The sequence below is a fragment of the Lissotriton vulgaris genome, chromosome 3_1 (assembly GCF_964263255.1).
Source record: "Lissotriton vulgaris chromosome 3_1, aLisVul1.2, whole genome shotgun sequence".
NCBI lineage: Eukaryota > Metazoa > Chordata > Amphibia > Caudata > Salamandridae > Lissotriton > Lissotriton vulgaris.
In genome coordinates, this window is record NC_141689.1 from 969,272,325 (window position 1) to 969,288,714 (window position 16,390).

The following is a 16,390-nucleotide window of genomic DNA, read 5'->3' on the forward strand; positions in this document are numbered from 1 at the left end:
TCGGTAATCCTGTACTCATAAGGGGGCTTCCCCTGTACTTTTCTATTTGGAGGATGGGGGGGGGGGGATAGGGTTACCTCCTTTCTCCTCGGGGGCTTTTCGTAGATTAGTTTTCTAGGGGCTACACGGCACACTGCGAGTTGGGTGGGCTATTTAGTCTGATGCAGGGGTGCAGGGTGGGGGGTGGACGGGTTCTTTGTTTTTGTTCATGGGTTGACTTTTCTTATTCTCTGTTTCCCTTTTGGCAAGGCAATTGGTTGTATGTTTCCGTTCAAGTAATGGCGGTGCCCGTCGAGGGCGGGATGGGTGGAGATTTCGATGATGGGGGTAGGAAATTGAATGTTCTAAGCTGGAATGTCAATGGGCTGGGGGACCGTATTAAGAGGGGTATTGTACTGCAAATGTTTAAGAGGTGTGTGCCGGATGTAATACTGTTGCAAGAAACGCATTTGGTGGGGAACACATGCTACGCCCTTAATTGGAAGGGTTTCAAGATGGTGGCACATTCGGGGTTCTCCTCGGGCTCCCGGGGGGTGGGGATTATGGTGCGCTCGACCCTCCCCCTGGAGATTGACTCGAAGGTGATCGATGAGCAAGGATGTTACGTCGCAGTCACGGGGAGGTGGGAGGGGCGTAACTTGGCTCTAGTTTCGATTTATGTCCCCCCTGGGTTACAGACGGACACCTTCAGAAATCTTGGGGGCGCCATTTTGGGTCTTCCCGAGTGGTTGCTTCTTTTGGGGGGCGACTTCAATGCAGTGGGTTCGGGGACATTGGATCGGCACACATCCAGAGACCTTCGAGGTGCTCAGACCTGGCTTCCTGACTTCATTGACACCCTAGGACTTATTGACTGCTGGAGACTGCGGCATCCCACCCAGCGCCAATACTCGTTCCATTCAGGGGCTCACGGTAGCCTCTCCAGGATTGACTATGTTCTTACATTAGCGGCCCATGCATCGGCGGTCTCGGAGGCCAGATTGATGGCGCGGGGCATCTCGGACCACTCTCCGGTCTGGGTGTCCTTCGATTTTGATGTTGGGTCGGCCGAGAGGGTGGCTCCGATAAACCCGTGGTACTTTTGTGATCCCAAGACTCGTGTACTCCTAGCCAAAGCCATGGAGCTCTACTTCTCCGAAAACACGGGCTCGGTCGCCTCCACTGTCTCCTCATGGGAGGCATTCAAGACTGTCCTGAGGGGGGAGGCGTTCTCCCTTATTGCCGAAGTGCGGAGACGCAGGGACGTGGTGACTATCGAGTCCGACATAGCGGCGATTGATACTCAGTTGGAGGCCGGCCCGACACCAGATCTCCTTCATGCGCTCTCGCTCAAACAGTCGGAGTATCGCGCCACTGTTACGGAGGCGGCGAAGGCCATGGGTAGGGAGCAGCAGGGGCGAATCTATGAGGTCGGGGACAAAGCCGGCAAACTTATTGCCTGGCTAGACAGGAAGGAGAGGGCTAGCCGCGTTGTCCCAGAGGTGTTGGGGGAAGGTGGCGTGGCTGTCACCGACCCCAGCTCTATTGCCCTTGCCTTCGCGGACTACTTCTCGTCCGTTTATACCTCAACCTCCGAGATGTCGAAAGAGGACTCTGATGCCTTATTGCGAGACATAGAGGTCCCGTGCCTATCGGATACTGAGAAGGATGATATGGATAGAGACATCGCGGTGGACAAGATCGCTCAGGCGATACGCTCCCTGCGATCTGGCAAGGCTCCCGGCCCCAACGGTATCCCAGTGGAGCTGTACAAGATTAAGCCGGACCTCGTCGCTTCGCCATTGCGGGCTATGTTCCTTGAGGCGCGGGAGTCGGGTGCCCTTCCCCCCGACCAGAGGCTGGCCACCATTGTGGTCATTCACAAGGAAGGAAAGCCCAGGGATTTGTGTTGGTTGTACCGTCCTATCTCGCTACTGAATGCTGAGCCCAAGATCCTGGATAAAGTGCTAGCTAACCGGCTGGTTGGAGCAATAGCTGACTTGGTGCACCCGGACCAGTCGGGTTTCATTCCACACCGTAACACCGCCCTCAATCTGAGAAGACTTCACGGAGCCCTCGCGAGGGTCCGCACCCTCCGGGAGCCGGCCATCTTGGCGTCCCTTGACGCCACGATGGCCTTCGACTCCCTTGAGTGGCCATACTTGTGGGCAGTGCTGGAGAAGTTTGGGTTTGGTCCGGGGTTCATTGGATGGGTTAAGCTCCTGTATGCCAACCCGCTTGCCAAGGTGGCGGTTAACGGCCGCGCATCAGCTCCATTTGCCCTTGGTAGAGGCACCAGGCAGGGGTGCCCCCTGTTCCCTCTTTTGTTTGCACTGGCACTAGAACCTTTGGCGGCGTGGTTGAGAGGGCATCCGGACATTAGGAGAATCTAGTGGTCCCCGGGCTTTGAGGACAGGGTGTCTCTGTACGCAGATGACATTCTTCTGTACCTCACCTCGCCGTGTATGTCCCTTATTGTTGTGTGTGACGTCCTGGGTACCTTTGGTAGACACTCAGGACTCGTTATTAAATGGTCGAAGTCCCATTTATATGTCCTGAGGGGTGAGGTCCCGAGACTCCCGCGGGACTGTAACATACAGGTTGCGAGACAGGGGTTCAAATACCTGGGCATCTACATCTCTGCTGACCCCACGGTGCGGTACACAAACAACTTGCTCCCCCCTCTTGCGCGCCTTCGGCGTGATGTGGAGGGATGGCGGATGTTGCCGCTTTCCTTGCTCGGACAGGCGGCATTGTTTAAAATGATGTCCCTCGCCCCGGTTTCTGTATTTACTTCAGAATACCCAGGATCTGGTCCCGTCGGGATACTTCAGAGAGGTTGAAGGCCTCCAGCGGGCCCTGCTCTGGGATGGCAGGCCACGCATCGCTATTACCAAACTGACTCTCCCTTGGTACGACGGAGGGATTGCGCTGCCTGACATCCGCAGGTATTATTGGGCGTCTCAATTGGTGGCCATTAATCACGGATTCTATGGGCCAGCAGTAAATCCGGGCTTTGCCATGGACCGGTGGCTCCTGGGTGATGGGAAATACTACAGGGCTCTGTACTCTGGGTCTCTGGATGGGAGAATGACAGGTCCCACTAAAACGTCAGTCCATATTTGGAGGGCGGTGACGAAGGCACAGGGATGGTGACTCCACTCTATGACTCGGATCTGTTGGGTAACTTGTGGCACACAAAGGACTTTGACCGCTGGGACTTGATAGGCATCTCCAGGGTGGAAGACATGATGACCAGGGGTCAGATCAAGACATTTGAGGCACTTCAGTGAGAATTTCAGCTGGGGGAAAGGGAGTTCTTCAGGTACGCTCAGTTAAAACATGCCCTCCTGGCGGTTACACCGGAAGGTGAAAAGATCCCCGAATCTTCCCCACTGGAGGACAGGTTGCTGGACGGCTACATGCCCGACAGCGCTATCTCTCTGACCTATAAGAACGTCATTAATGTTCGTATGGACCTTCTGTTAGGGGTGCGAGATCAGTGGACCCGGGATGGGATTGAGCTGGACGACGAGGATTGGCAGTGTGCGGTCTCGTCCCCGAAGGAGGTGGCGATCCCGGCCAGACTGCGCCTTGTGCAACTGAAAATCTTGCATAGGGTTTACGTCACTGGCCCCCGACTGATTCACATGGGTCACTCTGAGGATGGTCTCTGTAGATGGGGGTGTGGTTCCCTAGCGACATTTATGCACATTATATGGGAATGTAGGGCGGTGGCTGCATATTGGAGGCGTATACACACAGTGATGGGTGAAGTGACAGGAGTTGACTTGCCTGCGGAAGCCCGACGCTGTCTATTGAATGTATGGGGCCCTACAGACTACACCAGTTCACAAACTCAATGGGTCACCCTGGGCAACATGGTGGCTAAAAGGGACATTGCGCAGAAATGGGGAGCGGCTCTGCCCCCTACGGCAGAGACGGGGAAGGCTAACATGGACTGGTGCATGTTCTGGGAAAAAACTGTGTATGTTGCCAGGGGTAGGCCCAAAAAGTGGAATAAGGTTTGGGGGCCCTGGAATGAATATAGAGGTGATATTTGCCTCCCGCCGGATGCAACGCCCTTGGAGGAGCGACTGTCCCCTTAGCCCCTGAATCCGGCTGCTTAGCTATACACAATGTCCTGACTCCTCCCTCCCTTCGATACCCAAGCATGTGACCTGTTCATGTATCCTATTTTCTATGTAAGCCCATCCTGCCCTGAAATAGGGCGTTGCCGTACTCATTTATTTTGCCTTGCCATTCGCACCGTTATAGGTGCTTTTCCGTTGTTATACTGTTTCCTTTCTTTATTTCATGATATAAAATAAACCTCAGGTGATTCTGTATTGTATTCTGTGTGCACCACTTTACACCGCATAAAGTCTTGCTGCCAAGCCTTCGGGATGTATGGCTGAATAGCTGTGTACTATTGTGTTGTAAATAAAGGTTTTCCCCCCCAAAAAAAAGAGTTCCTTATCTGCAACGGAATAGTTGATCTCTGCTGGGGATAGTTTACGGGAATGATAGGCCACTGGATGAAGCTGACCAGTGTCTTTCTGACGTTGAGACAGAATTCCACCAATTGCCAATTTTGACGCATCAGCTTCAATGAAGAATGGTTCCTTCAAATTGGGGTGTTGCAGAACAGGAGCGGAGACAAAAGTCTCCTTTAACAGCTGAAAAGCCTCCTCCGATTCACGTTCCCAAATGAAACGTACATTTTTCTTGAGAAGACGGGTAATAGGGCTCACCTTTTCAGAAAAATTCTGAATGAAGCGCCGATAAAAATTGGCGAATCCCAAAAAGCTCTGTATCTCCTTCACTGACCTTGGCGCAGGCCAAGACTTGATTGCCTGTAACTTGGAATCATCCATGGATACACCCTCCAGAGATAAAATGAAGCACAAGAACTCCACACTGGAAGAATGAAAAACACACTTTTCCAACTTGACGAACAGATGATTCTCCAGCAGCCGTTCCAGAATCGCACGTACGTGGCCAACATGTTCCTCCAAACTGTTTGAATAAATGAGGATATCATCGATGTAAACCACAGCAAATCGGTCCAAGAACTCACGAAGCACGTCGTTCACGAAATGCTGAAACGCGGCTGGGGCGTTACATAGCCCGAAGTGCATCACATGGTATTCGAACAACCCTAGTCTTGTTCGGAATGCGGTTTTCCACTCCTCACCCTCAGCCATGCGCACCAAATGGTATGCCCCACGTAAATCCAACTTGGTATACACGCAGGCATCCTTGACCTGATCGAGAAGTTCAGAAATGAGAGGTAGTGGATAACGATTTTTTTTAGGGACTAAGTTCAAGGCCCGATAATCGATGCAGGTTCTCAAAGTCCCATCCTTTTTTGGGGTGAAGAATAGGGGCGAAGACACGGGAGATTGTGAAGGTCGAATGAAACCGTTGGCTAAATTTTGTTCAATGAAGTCCTTCAGATGGATGTTCTCTGGTTCAGATAAGGCATAGATTCGACTGCATGGCAGAGAAGCTCCCGGCTCCAATTCAATCCGACAATCATACTCTCGGTGAGGTGGTAGTTTTCGAGCTTCTTTCTCATTGAAAACTTCCTTCAGGTCTTGATATTCCTCTGGAATCACGGGAACTTCCAAGGCACAAATCATCTGAACTTAATTGGCCAAATTTAATGACATGGTGGAACTGGAGGTCTCAGGTATGGACTGAAAACAATGCTCACGACAAAAATCTGAACTTATTTCTACTGTACGCCGAGACCAATCGATCTGTGGATTATGCTCGGTGAGCCAAGGCAAACCAATTATGAGCTGAAACTGGGGAGCATCAATGAGATTAAATCGGATGTAACTCCGATGTTCTCCTGGACCCACTACAGTTATCAATTCAGTATCATAGGCTATTGGCCCAGAGGACAAATTGGTGCCATCAACAGCTCGAACTGGTTCTGGTCTTAACTTCTTTTCAAATTGAATTCCTAAAGATTTGGCAAATTGGATGTCACAAAAATTCCCTGTAGCCCCCGAATCAACCATCACTGAAACTTCTTCCAAATGAGTTTTTCCAAAAACAATTTTACTTGGCAAGATCAAATGCGGGGCGGCAGACTGTAAAGTATTTGCTAGAAACTGTGGCTTTGGAGTTGTCTCTTCACTCGCTCCCACCAGTGCAACTCCGTCTACTGGGGGAGCCGGTCTTTTACCCACGAACAAGTCTTGGGTTTCTTCGGACATTCCTTGACAAAATGGCCCGACTGATCACAATACATGCACAGCTTGCCTTGACGCCTCTTTTCTCTTTCCTCCTTAGTAAGAGGGCCTCAAATCGCTCCCACATGCATGGGTTCTTCATTAGAATGACTTTGGCTTTCTTGGTTCTTGACCAACTCAGACCTGGCCCGATCAAATCGCGGTGGGAGAGTACGAACATCCCTCCGACGTTCATTTCGTCTTTCCGCCTGCCGCTGATCAATCTGCAAAACTAGATCAATAAGTTCAGATACATCGGTTGGCCTTTTTGGGATCTGAGCCAGTCCATCCTTCAATTCATCTTTTAAACCCCTGTAAAAAATTGCCGCCCTCTTGGATTCAGGACAACTGGTTTCAACAATTAATTTGTTAAATTGTGCTAAGTATGCCACCAGATCTCGATTTCCTTGCTTCAACTCCAATAGTTCATTGTCTGTAGTTTGTGAAACGTTTCTTTGATCAATGATACGCAAAAATTCAGCTTTGAATTCTTCAAATTTATACAACACCGGATCATTACAAGCCACCAGGGGCAATGACCACGCTGCTGCATCGCCACTCAGGTAGGACAGCACAAACGCCACTTTAGACTGATCCTCCTTAAACAAAATGGGCTTGCAAAGGAAATGCAACGAACACTGTGTAAGAAAAATGTGGGCCTTATGGGGATCTCCCTGAAATCTCTCGGGGGGGCAATGGAATGGTAGGGGACATAGCATGCACTACCTGTGTAGTTAACTCTGTAGAAGAAGAGGAAGAGGGAGAGGGACCAAAAGCTGATGACTTAATAATCCCAAAATTTGGACGTGGACTCTCAGAAAGCTCTTCAATTCTCTGACGCAAATAACTAGCCTCCTGATTAGATTTCCTAACCTCCTCCCTAGTTTTGCTCAACTGCTTCTGTGATCCCTCTAACACCGAAGCCAACGCTTTGACATCCAACCCTTCTGCCATTTAAGGCACTTCAATCTGTCAGAAGCAGTACCTGAATTATCTTGATTTCCGTGGGAGCGAGTGACCAAGGCTTCTATGATGAATATTTCCAAATTCCCAATCACCCCTGCACCCGGATTTCTCCAAGCTCAGGAATGGAAGGGAAAGGGGAAGTGGATAACGAACAACAAAGCGAGTCTTCCACACCGGTGTCTTCGTCACTACCTCTTGAATTCGAGAAGCTGGTGAACACCTGAAACAGTTAACAAATCATTACTAGTGTTCAAACAACATTTGGGAATTCTACTCTCTCTCTCAGCTCAACCTCTCAATACCTGATACTGTGTGGAATTTAGCCTCTCTCTAGAGCACGCTACCAAAGGGTCTTTACTTGAAGAATAGTAGGACTCTTGTTGTCGTTAGTGTCTATTTTGATTGTTGAGTTTAGTAGAGGTGGTGAACAACAGTATTACCATATGCATATAATTAATACTCTCATTTACTTGTTCGAAGTTCGCAGATGCTGGCCTTAGAAGAATTACTATACTGAATCTCCAAGGCTCGCTGTACTCAAGAATAGGCTGAATCACTGGAGAGTCTATTTACTATATCTCTATTGCCAACTGTCTTTCCAATTCTTGCTTAAAATTTGACCTTGACGATTGAGTCCGTAAGAGCTGAGCTTACTCTCCCAGACAATGTGGTCACAGCCTCAGTAAATTGTTCAAGAATTGCGCTGGACTGAAAATGCGCAACAAGAAGTCTTAATGAGGAAAGAATATTCTTACCGCTTGTGTGCTGAGGAGAAGCGGAAGAAGTACTTGCCAAATGGAATAGTCCACTGAAGAATGCTGCCTCAGGAATTCCAACCGACTCCACAGGACCCTTGAATGCGGAGCTACGGCAGGAAACGGAATGCAGAAAAAAGAATTGGACCAAAGCCAACAAATGATGACTAAAGAGTTTCTGACTGGAAACGGGCAAAAAACTAGAATTTACTAAGTGAATTAGCAGGAGCCAAAAGCGGGACGTCTAACTGCCGAAAAAGAACAGTTGAAGTGCGCCACATAGAACGCGCGGGATAAGGAAATGGCGGGCTGAAAGAAAAACTAGAACGCTAACCCTTCACCTCAGTGGCACAATCAGGAAGCGCAATCCAACCCTCCCGCTGACTGCGGACATGAACTAGTTTCTGGATGGAACCTCAAATTGGAAACTGCCGCAATGCGTTAACTCTTCCCTTGACAATGGGGACTGAAGGGGGCCTCATAACGGAACCTGTCATGGACCTGACATCTGCACACATTCCCGATCCTCTTTGTGCTCCACCACCAGCAAGTCATGGACCGTCGCCGACGACGATGCAGGTACGCAAACACACCAATCGCTGTCGGAAGGGGAGTACCTGCCGGGGCTGTGACGTGGGGAGGGGGAGGTGCATGTTTGGGAAACAGCATTTACGATAGCACCAATATATCAACAATGCAAGGAGACAATCAGGAATGACACTGAGAAACCACTACACACTAATAACTTCCTTTATTGCACATATTAGGAAATGACTCCTAGAGTAGGCAGGAGCATGGGCACTGGATACAACAGAAAAGGTACATCTGAGGTAGCACATGAGAGGGCATAATGCAGTATCATAACAGCAACAGGGCAGTGTTCCCAACAGAGCAGGTACATCAGAGGCAGCACATGAGAGGGCACAATGCAGCATCCTAACAGCAACAGGGCAGTGTTCAGAACAGGTACATCAGAGGCAGCACGTGAGAGGGCACAATGCAGCATCCTAACAGCAACAGGGCAGTGTTCCTAACAGAGCAGGTACATCAGAGGCAGCACATGAGAGGGGCACAGAGCATCAACAGTCGATGGCAAGGCACAGAGCAGGTACATCGGAAGCAGCACATGAGAGGGCACAATGCAGCATCCTAACAGCAACAGGGCAGTGTTCCTAACAGAGCAGGTACATCTGAGGCAGCACATGAGAGGGGCTAAGTGCATCAACAGTCTATGGCAAGGCACAGAGCAGGTACATCAGAGACAGCACATGAGAGGGGCTGAGTGCATCAACAGTCCATGGCAAGGCACAGAGCAGGTAGATCTGAGGCAGCACATGAGAGGGGCACAGAGCATCAACAGTCCATGGCAAGGCACAGAGCAGGTACACCTGAAGCAGCACATGAGAGGGGCACAGAGCATCAACAGTCCATGGCAGAACAGGTACAAGAGAGTCAGCACCTGAGAGGGGCTAAGTGCATCAACAGTCCATGGCGAGGCACAGAGCAGGTACATCTGAGGCAGCACATGAGAGGGGCACAGAGCATCAACAGTCCATGACAAGGCACAGAGCAGGTACATCTGAGGCAGCACATGAGAGGGGCACAGAGCATCAACAGTCCATGGCACAGAGCAGGTACATCAGAGGCAGCACATGAGAGGGGCTAAGTGCATCAACAGTCCATGGCAAGGCACAGAGCAGGTACATCTGAGGCAGCACATGAGAGGGGCACAGAGCATCAACAGTCCATGGCAAGGCACAGAGCAGGTACACCTGAGGCAGCACATAAGAGGGGCACAGAGCATCAACAGTCCATGGCACAGAGCAGGTACATCAGAGGCAGCACATGAGCGGGGCTAAGTGCATCAACAGTCCATGGCAAGGCACAGAGCAGGCACATCTGAGGCAGCATATGAGAGAGGCACAGAGCATCAACAGTCCATGGCAAGGCACAGAGCACTTACATCAGAGGCAGCACATGTGAGGGCACAATGCAGCATCCTAACAGCAACAGGGCAGTGTTCATAACAGAACAGGTACATCAGAGGCAGCACATGAGAGGGCACAATGCAGCATCCTAACAGCAACAGGGCAGTGTTCATACAGAACAGGTACATCAGAGGCAGCACAAGGATGTGTGTCAAGCACCCCGTCCCATGGACATTAATAATGCAAGGGAGGTTACAATGGACTATCTACACACCAAGTACAATGACATGTGAGTGATGGGAACTACACCTCACAGCACAGAATCTGGTGGACTGCTCGACCTAGTAGCCTCGGACACAGTGGCAGGATCTGATACCGGATTGGGAGATACAGCCATAGCTCTAGTGACTGACACATGAGCCATAGACCCAGACACACTGCCAGCACCTGAAACAGGAGTGTGAGACACAGCCACAGCTCTAGTGACTGACACATGAGCCAAAGATCCAGACACACTGCCAGCACCAGAAACAGGAGTGTGAGACACAGCCACAGCTCTAGTGACTGACACATGAGCCAGACACACTGCCAGCACCAGAAACAGAAGTGTGAGACACAGCCACAGCTCTAGTGACTGACACATGAGCCATAGACCCAGACACACTGCCAGCACCAGAAACAGGTGTGAGACACAGTCACAGATGTAGTGACTGACACATGAACCATAGACCCAGACAAACTGCCAGCACCAGATACAGGAGTGTGAGACACAGCCACAGCTCTAGTGACTGACACATGAGCCATAGACCCACATACAGGAGTGTGAGACACAGCCACAGCTCTAGTGACTGACACATGAGCCATAGACCCAGACACACTGCCAGGACATGTCCCTGTACAGTGACCAACAAATACCATGCCAGCATCTGAGACATGAGAGTGGCAGACACACACATTGGCAGTACCTGAATTAGGAGAGGCCACAACTGACACAGTGCTACTACATGAGGCATGACAGCGAACAACAGACACAGTGCCACTATCTGACACATGAGAGTGAACTGCAGCTGACCCACTAGGACCACTGAAATGATGAGCCATAGGGCTGTATGGGCCAGGAGGCAGGGTGGCTCTGGGAGCTGGGGACAGCTGTACTGGAGCGACATTGGGGTGGGCAGGTGACACTGGTGTGTGTCTCCGTTTCTTTGCGATATGGAAGGGTACCCTGGACATGAATGGATTGGTAAGTGGTGTGGCATCATCATAAACATCACCCATCAAAGGTGGATCATGTGCTGGTGTGGGTCTGCTCTCTGGGGACGTGCTGGACCCTGCTTGACGTTTGCTGTGGCCCTGCCTTCTGCCCTCTGCATCATGTGTAATGGGGGATGCAACAACAGTGTACTCCTTCCTCTGCTTCAGCGGGGTGTGGATGGGAGTAGAGGTATGGGGGGACTCCACCGCTGACACATGTGTTTTATGTCCCTTCACCAACATCAGCCTCAGGGCAGGCAGGGGTGATGTATGCCTGTCCTTGATGGAGCTCGTGTCCATGGGAGTACCCTTGGCCCTGGGAGGTGCCTTGGCCGTAGGAGATGTACTGTCTCTGGAATGTGCCTGGTCCGTGGGCGGTGCCCTGTCCCTGGGAGTTGGCTTGTCCTTTGTAGTGTCCCTGTCCATTGTAGTGTTCATTTCCTTTGTAGTGTCCTTGTCCTTGGGAGTGTCCCTGGCCTTGGGAGGTGCCCTTTCCTTTGCAGTGTCCTTGTCCTTGGGAGTGTCCCTGGCCTTGGGAAGTGCCCTTTCCTTTGCAGTGTCCTTATCCTTGGGAGTGTCCCTGGCCTTGGGAGGTGCCCTTTCCTCTGTAGTGTCCTTGTCCTTGGGAGTGTCCCTGTCCTTGGGAGGTGCCCTTTCATTTGCAGTGTCCTTGTCCTTGGGAGTGTCCCTGTCCTTGGGAGGTGCCCTTTCCTTTGCAGTGTCCTTGTCCTTGGGAGTGTCCCTGGCCTTGGCAGGTGCCCTTTCCTTTGCAGAGTCCTTGTCCTTGGGCGTGTCCCTGGCCTTGGGAGGTGCCCTTGCCTTGGGAGTACCTTTTGAGGGGGATGCCTGTGTTACATGTGAATCCCTGTCCCCCAACACCCCTTGAGGATCCTGTGTGTCAACTCCTGGGTAGCTGATGTCGTGTTCTGTGAAAGATTTCCCTGTCCTAGGGGATGGTGTCTGTGCCCTCCGTGCCCTGCCTTGCTGCCTGTGGCTGCTTCTAGTGCAATACCCCAAAAATGAGGCCTGGTCAGAAATGTCACTCTCCGCTGAGACATCAAGTTGTGTGGATGGGGGAACTGAAGTAGAACCTTGTCCATGCGACTGTTGAAAGGCTGCAGACACTGTGTTGGATAATGACTGAACTGTCTGTGGAGACCAGCAACATCGCCATGCATCCCCTCCATGAATGCTACCGCCTGCCCCAACTTCCTATTATGGTCTAGGAATGCATTGATCATGGTGGTCTGCCCTACACACAGCTGTCGCAGCAGATCAACCGCCTCAGCACAAAGGGCACTTTGTGTCACAGGGGAAGGGGCAGGGGCAGCGGTGCCTGCACCGAAGGCCACTCTGCTCCCCCTACTCTGGCGAGCATGAGCAGTACTTGTTGCAGTTGGTGGCAGTGTGGGCCCTGTGTGCTGTGTACCGACTGAAGGTGTAGATTGCCCACTCCCTGTGTCTACCAACAGTGCTGACTCACCAACATTGTCTGAAGATGAGGACGATGGTGTCTCCACATGTGAGTCCTCAGGGACAGTTCTGTCCCCCTCTCCGGGGCTGCTCTCTTCAGTCTCAGTCTGCGTGTGTGTGATATCAGATCCGGATGCATTGCCACCACAGAGCTCTGTCGTTTGTGGGTCAGTGCCCTCGGCCACAGCTGAAAGAGAGAGAAAAGAGGTATACCTAAGTGCCACACTCACGTACTGAAAATTACAAACTCAAAACGTCCTTGACTGCTGACCAACATGTAGCACCCATCCTGCACACAAACCACCCCTACCAGACATCCTCATGTCAAAGAACAGGGGGTGCCTGTGAAACATGTATATCAAACAAACAGGGCAAGTGCATGCAGACCACCACACTTGTGGTGCCATGGGAACACAGACCTCAACTGCATGTCCTGGGACCCTGCACTACAATGCAACTGGTATGTCCACCTGGCTCACATGGATGCTAACGCTCACTCCGCTAATGGCACCAACATGCAATTGCAGCACAACATACACACCACGGATGTCACTACTGTGTCTGAGCAGTAATACATGCATGCACTCACAAGTCACAAACACATTCAGTGTGCTTACTGCTAGTTTGCTGCTGCTCCCCTCTCAACCGTGCGGACAGGTCAGGATGCGTCACAGCAATGATACGGAGCATTAGAGGGGTCATGGTGCGTCGTGAAAGCCGGGATGATCGTGGAATCTGCCCCAGTGTCATCTCCGCCACATTCTTGCTGAGCCTGGAGATGTCGTCCCAGTGCTTGTGGCAGTGTGTGTGTCGTCTATTGCACACCCCCACTGCCCGTACATCACGTGCTATGGTCCTCCACACAGCCTTGCGAAGGTGCAGCTTGACCTACCATGATGGGAGACAAGAGGGGAAAGTCAGTGGACATTTGGCCATTCACACAGATAGGAGCAACACGTATCCTTCAGCAGCCCTGCACAGTAGAGCACATGTGAAGGTCCCACAGCACACCGCCAAGATTGCAGAAGCCAAGAGTCAGTGACCACCTCATGCACACCAACATGTCCCCCACTGCACTTACCACCTGTCCGGGGGCACCGTAGAGCCGTTCATAGTGGCGGAGCACACCGTCCACAAGGACATCCAGCTCCGCTGCGGTGAAGGGACGAACCCGATCTCTCTCACTCTCGACATGGCAAGGTCCAGGACTGTGGCACAACAGCAGCAGTTGGTGGATTGCTCAGCAGCAGCAGGTGGAGGTGATGGGTGCAGGCAGCAGTTGGTTGATTGCTCAGCAGCAGCAGGTAGAGGAGATGGGTGCAGGCAGCAGTTGGTGGATTGCTCAGCAGCAGCAGGTAGAGGTGATGGGTGCAGGCAGCAGTTGGTGGATGCTCAGCAGCAGCAGGTAGAGGTGATGGGTGCAGGCAGCAGTGGCTGGAAGCAGTGGATGTGTGCTGCAGAATTTCACACATTTATAGTGCCCTGAGCTGATATCAGTGGCACACGTCTGCAGCAATTGGTTTTCCCGGGCTGCCTCATTCAAAATGAGCCAATGACTGGCCCTACTGTGGCGGTGCATGGCTTCCACTATTTTTGAATTCGCTTACGCGCCCCGCATTACCTGTTTCCATTGGCTACATGTGCAAGGACCGTCACCGTCACACACGGGCAACCGCATGTGCGCGTCAGTTGAAATTCAACACTCACTGGCGTCGCAATGGCGGAGCACGCATTCGGCAGGGGCGGGGCAGGATAACACATATATTTGTGCAAGTGGGAATGGCAGTTGGTACCCCCCCTTTCAGTCACATTGCAGCACCCACCGCAGACCGCCGGGCCTGGCCGCTCACCCAACACCGGGTCTGGCCGGTCACCCACCGCCGGGTGTGGGCGGTGGGTGTCCGCCAGGTGCGGGCGGTGGGTGACCGCCCTGTGTATTGATGTTAGCCTGGCATGGTTGGCCCTGGCCGGTCACCCACCGCCGGGTGCGGGTGGTGGGTGACTACTCTGTGTATTGATGTTAGCCTGGCATGGTTGGCCCTGGCCGGTCACCCACCGCTTGGCCTGGCCGGTGACCCACCGGGTGCGGGTGGTGGGTGACCGCCGGGTGTAGGCGGTAGATGACAGACCTGTGTATTGATGTTAGCCTGGCATGACCCTGGTCGGTCATCCACCAACGGGCCTGGCTGGTCACCCACCGCCGGGCCTGGCCGGGCACCCACCGCCCGCACCCGGCGGTGGGTGACAGGCCAGGGCTAACCATGCCAGGCTAACATCAATACACAGGGCGGTCACCCACTGCCCGCACCCGGCGGTCACCCACCGCCCGCACCCGGCGGTCACCCACTGCCCGCACCCGCCAGTCACCCACCACCCTCACCCAGCGGTGGTTGACCGGCCAGGACCAACCATGCCAGGCTAACATCAATACACAGGGCGGTCAACCACCGCTCGCACCCGGCGGTCTGCAGTGGGTGCTGCTGTGTGACTGAAAGGGGGAATACCAACTGGCATTTCAACTTGTACATTCAAATGTATGTGTTAGCCTGCCCCGCCCAAGCGGAATGCGTGCTCCGCCATTGCGATGCCAGTGAGTGATGATTTTCAAAAGATGCACCGTTGCAGTAGTGCGCACATGCGATTTGCGGGGTGTGACCGTGATGGTCCTTGACCAGGCAGCAAATGTTATGCACTGTTGCAGTATCAAGGATCATCTTATGTGTTGGGGGAAGGCGTACCCGGATGGCGTGTGTACACACACTGCATGTCTCCGCACACATGTAATGTTCATAGTTGTACATGTGTGTCAGGACATGTCCGGAATGCGTCAAGAATCAATATGTCATGTCAATGGCCCGTGTACACGTGTCTCATTTATGTCCATTGCTTGCATGTGTGGTCATACTATTGACCTTGCCAGTGGTGAGCAAAGGCCAGTGATGTGAGCCCAAGTTGCGTCAGATGTGCATGGCTATGTGTTGACGTCTTGGTTTTGAGGTCACACGTTTCTATTGGTACACATCTACACAGTACATCAAGGCTGTGTCCCCACATTATGAAGCTGTCGTGAGTGTGTGGTTTGTGTGTGCAAGTAGCATTGATGGGGTATACATGCATACTGTGCATGCGTATGTGTGTTGCCTGTTGTATGCCCATGCCTGTCATGTTAGGATGCAGAGCATTGTAGGTGGGGTTATGGGTAAGCATGAGCGAATTTCGCGGATCTCGCGTTCGCGAATTTTGCGGATTTGCGAATTCGCAATCCGCAAAATCCGCGAATTCCCGCGAATTTGCGGATTTTTTTTTTTTGTGTTCGCCCGTGTTTCTGCCAGTTCGCGAGGGTTTTTACAATTTTGCAATTTGCGAACTTACCTGTCGGGTCGCAGGTTTCGCGAACTTGTTGTTTCTACGTGTCCAGCCTGTTTGGGACACTCTTCTTCATCACTGCCACTCTCTGTCACCACTGCCACTCTCTGACTACTCATGCCACCCTCTGGCCCACCCATGCCACCCTCTGTTTCATCACCACACCCTCTGGTTGTCCAGTGTACATTATTTTCGGCAAAGCAAAGCACACCTTCCCTGCCTCAAGTGACCTGAATTAATTTGGGGCTGATTAATGTGTCACAGAATATTTTTTTAGCTGGCACCTGCTTCCTTAGTGCGCCCTGATTAGTGATCTTTTGCACTTGCTAAGTGCTTTCATTGTTGCAAAATTAGTTACAACACCTGCCCTGCCCCAACTGACAATAATGAATTAGGGGCTGATTAATGGATTTTAACTTCCAGC